Raw genomic sequence first — 4,815 nt, 5'->3', positions numbered from 1 at the left:
ATTTCTTTATGGGTAGCTCTTGGCACCTCCTTTATGAGACTTGTCAACCCCTTATACTTTATTGCAAATGTTAGACTCTTGAAAGTAAGTTCTGATAAACGAAGAGTTGGAAATTACAAAAGGAAAAGAAAGAGTGTGACTTTCGGCCACAAATAGAAAACTTTTTGACACACAGAACCAAATATTGGCTTCAACAATATCGTTCGGGGCAAGGGGAGCTTCAATAGAGATGTAGAAGGAAACGAAAAAAGAATGAGAAGAGAAAGAGAAAAGGAGAGAGAGAAGGAGGGGGAAAATGGGGCATTCCAGAACAGCGTAGATTCCTTTTAAGTTGATCAGAAATCCTGGGCCCTCTGAATGACCCTGGCCGCATCTAAGCATGGTTAGCAAGAGGGTCAGCAAGTTCTCGTATGGCAAGCACATTGCAAGAGATAATTAGCCTAATGATTTAGACTGTGGGTGCTAGAGTCACAGAAACTTTGGTTTTAATCTTGGCTTTTCTCCATGACAAATATGTAAATTGGGGAAGATTATTCACTTTGCAGTTTGCTTCTTCATTTGGAAAATGTGGATAATAACAGACTTTGGGAGAAGATTAAATGAATGCCTAATACTTGGAAAGAGTGCCCAGGATAGCACTAGGGGAAATGCCAAGTGTTTCTTACTATTTGTACCAAGCAGTGTGCAACAGAGCTGGGAGGATTTGGGACAACCCTCCCCCTTTCCCCCTCAGGAAGTGCTTGGTCCTTAGAAGGGCCCAGCTCAGGCTCAAAGCACATGCTTAAAGGCTGGTCCTGTATTTCTCTCACGGTTGATTAGTTTCTGTTTCTGAAGCCTTGCTTCCTTCATCCCAAGGATTTACAAGCTGTGTGCATGCCTTCATTTCCTCCCTTTTGGTGCTTTCCACCTACTTACACTAGCAGTAGCAAATACCTGTGCTCTGGGCAGCAACATGGCAGGGAAATGAGATTTCCTGATGCTGTTTAACTTTTTGCTCACCAGCTCCAGTGCTTCTGGCCATTGCCAAGGGTCTCTCCCTCTTGACTCTCTTGCTTCTCCTGGGCTTGTTATTCTAGTTCTTTTGTAGTCTTTTGCCTCCAAACAGGGCTGCTCCTCAAATGTGGTTGGGGATTTGAGATGACAAGCCGGGTGAAGCTGAATGGATCACGTCTGTTTGAGCTAATACTGTGCTGGCGGGTCAGAGACTCAGAAGGTGGACAAAGCAGTGGTTTGAAAAGTGGCAGCCTTTCTCTTTTTCTAAAACTACTTGCATTTCTCAAGCTAGGTCTCTGAGGGCCTGGAAACATCCTTCTTTACAGACCCCATCAGTGATTCATGGCAGCATTTGTCCTAGATTTACTTGGCTCTGTAACTGAAAAGTGTAGCGGGCAGAAAGCTAACTTTGGAACAGTTAGAGGGTTTACCTCCTGACACCAGCATACATTTTCTTTTCTAGCTGAGGACCAATTATATAAAGAACCATATGGAAAAACTTCACTGGAAAAGAAAGAAAGGATGTCTAAGTTTAGATCCAGCCAGCCAAGAGAGGCCTGTCACAGCCCGGGATGGAGTGAGCACTGGCAAGATAAGGAGACTACCCGAGGAAAGGGGAGTGTCATGGGGCTTGACATTTCAGGACACCTGACGTCCAGTCTAGCTTTGTCCTACATCACTTTGTGACCCTGGGTAAGTAGGTCACTTGAACTCTTTGGGCCTCAGTTTCTTCATCTGTAAAGCAAAGGGTTGTAACAGTTTAGGTCCCTTATAGTGTAAAGATGCTGCAAGGCAAAGGCAACAATGCTGCTGGCCAGAGAAAGACAGGTGAGAATGGGACCTGTATTCAACGGGACCTTGTTTTAGATAGAACATCCCTAAAATCTTGTGTATTAATAAACCCTATTAAACATATACTTAGGGAGCTCAGTTTCTAGAGACCAACTCTTCCATTTAAAATTGTTAACATCTGGTAATGGGTATGTGTCTTCACTGGTGGAGAACACGCAGAAGCCTGGATAGACTATGAGCGGAGCTCTCAGAGGCTGGAGGTGGAGGCGAGAGCGTGTACACATACAGGCACTACACACAAACACCCCGCACCAGCAAGTATTACTCAAAAGATGGCTTACTTTCATCAAACAAAAACGTCTTAGTCAGAGATTACTGATAGCAAGGAATAGACATCCACCTAAATTAGGGCCCCTTTTAGGGCATTCATCACCCGGAGGCAATCTCCCAGTTGCCCATTGGCAGGTCATTATACATAGCTTTGGAGTCTGTGTGTTTGAATATCTTGATTTTTTTTCTCCTGTCTCTCACCCACCACAGACTCTCACTCAGCCTGGCTGCCTCCGCTCACTGCCCAGGCCTGCCCTTTCAACAGGCTAGCTATGGATGGAGGGAATTCCTAGAGAATAGGGCTGTGGGCAGAACCACAAAATTCAAGAAAGCTTATTGAGAAAAATACAATGTGCACAACAGAAAAACTTGGAATCACTTTTTTGCTTCCCTACTTTCTGGTCTACCCATCCCCTCTCAAAGGGGAACTACTGATAGACAATAACCCTGTAAGAGTGGAGTAATAATGAGCCTAAGACTTACTTTCTATTGAGCCCCTAGGTCTCCAATGTTATTTACCAAATAGGGCAAAAATCATATACCAAATCCTAAAGAATATTTCAGAGATAAAAAACGTTTTGTCTTTTTTCCCATCTTCCAAAGCCATGTATCATTTTCAAATAAAGAACCACCTCACGCTTTCCATGTTAAAAAAAAAAAAGCATCTAATATTATTAATTCAATAAACTTCTTCGGATTGCCTACTACATCCCGGCTACACCTGGACTGGAGAACTAGGCAGTTAACAGATTCCCGCGGATTGATGTGACAGGCAGGTGCACAGGGAATTCCAGCTCAAGGAGTGAGCATGATATTATACATTTGCCTGGTGATTTCATCTCATTTCTCTCACAGGGCTTTCACAAAGCCCACAGATGCATTACCTGCTAGAAATACATTCAAACGTGACCAGAAGCAGGCTTGAAGATTAAGACAAAGACAAGAGGGTTCATTTTACCCAGTTTTCTTACAAGTTCCATCTGTCCTTACCACATGGCATTCCTCCTCCCAACACCCACATACAGCTTTATCCCTCTCTGAAAACTTACACGTAGTGATAACTTATCTACTGAAGATTTTTATGTTATACCAAATGTAATTTCACTGGAATGGATATCCTCTCAGATCTATTCCACCCGTGAGATATGGGGTTTCTCTGGTCATAATATATTATCTGTATTTACAGGAAAACCATGTTTCCTCCATCATTTATCCAGTTTTTGGAACCCAAATTCCACGTTATCTTTGCTTGCTTGCTTTCTTTATCTTTAATAAAAATTGAGGTGCCAGTATTCCCCTGATAAACTGTAAAAAAACAAAAAACAACAAAAAAACTTCTTCTATCCACTGTCTTATCACTTCTCCTTTGAGATTTCACATACCAAATGCACAGAGAGGATGCCAGGTGAAGTCTAGGCTCATATCCATACAAAGTGAGGACAAGCAGCTGACCTCTTCTCATTGCAAACGAGAGAAAACAATGCTGCACGTATCCTTGCAAGAGGGAGTGCTTATGAAACAGCCCCCCACTCTTCACCTGCAAATTTCTTATTCTCCTCTAAGCAGTCATTTGATAGAGGGGATGTGAATTTATTGGTCATTTTATTTATTAATTACTAATGTATTGATGTATTTCAATGTTGCCTTTTTACAAAGGAGTTATTTATCATTTGACAAATATTGAGTTCCTGCTGTGTGCCAAGCACAGTGCTGGGCCTTAGGGCTAGCATATAATTATCCCAAATATGTAACACACCAGCATTTCATGCATTGTCCCTCTCTTCTGGAAGCTAGTGTTAAAAAGAGAGTTTGAATCAACAATTATGATATAGACGGGGGAAGTGGAAGTACAGGGTGCTATGAGAACACAGAGTAGGGAAAGAAGCTTAGAACCTAATTTGGATGTAATGTTGTAAGTGGTGTGTGCATGTGCATGTGTGTGTGTGCGCACGCGTGCTTTTATTTTTGTGAAGGGGTTAGGGAGAGATGGGGGAATTGTTAGCTTTGAGAGAGAGAGGGAAATGTGATAGCCATTCTTCCACTCATGGATCCATGAAAAACAAGTATTTTTCTTTTCCCTTTATATAATGCAAATCATGCCCTATGAATCGTTTACTGACTGGCCTTTCTCACTAACAAAGAAAAATGCCTTGGAAAAATTTTTGTGTCAATACATATGTATTTACCGCATTCTTCCTAGTGACTATAGTTTATGTGTATCAACAGTTTATTCCTCTAACAATGGGCATTTCCCCCAATGTTTATACATGAATCTTGAAGCAAATGTGTCTTTCTTTGGAATAAATTTCGAGATACAGAATTTCTGGATTAAGGGGTGTGCACATTTAAAATGTTAATACTGCCAGGTTGCCCTCCCAAAGGCTTTGATATGAACAGTTCAAACAAGGAGGATGAGAGTGTCTATTTCCTTAACAACACAGAATATGATCAATATGTTTAATTATTTCCAATCTAACGGATAAGAAATGTTAGGTAATTGTTGATTTAATTTTCATTTCCCTGATTACTAGTCAATTTGAACTACTTTTCTTATGTTTATAATCTGTTGGCATTTCTTAATTGCCTATATGTATTCTTTGTCAATTTTTCATCTTTTGGCATTTATTGGTGCTTTTATATATTCTGAATATTAATCCTGCCTGTAATTTGTGTCATAAACATTTTCTCCTAGTCTGTTGC

The sequence above is a fragment of the Delphinapterus leucas genome, chromosome 3 (assembly GCF_059928025.1).
Source record: "Delphinapterus leucas isolate spDelLeu-1000000601 "Yukka" chromosome 3, BTC_Dleu_Yukka2, whole genome shotgun sequence".
NCBI lineage: Eukaryota > Metazoa > Chordata > Mammalia > Artiodactyla > Monodontidae > Delphinapterus > Delphinapterus leucas.
The sequence above is the reverse complement of the archived record's forward strand: the minus strand, read 5'-3'. Positions refer to the sequence as shown.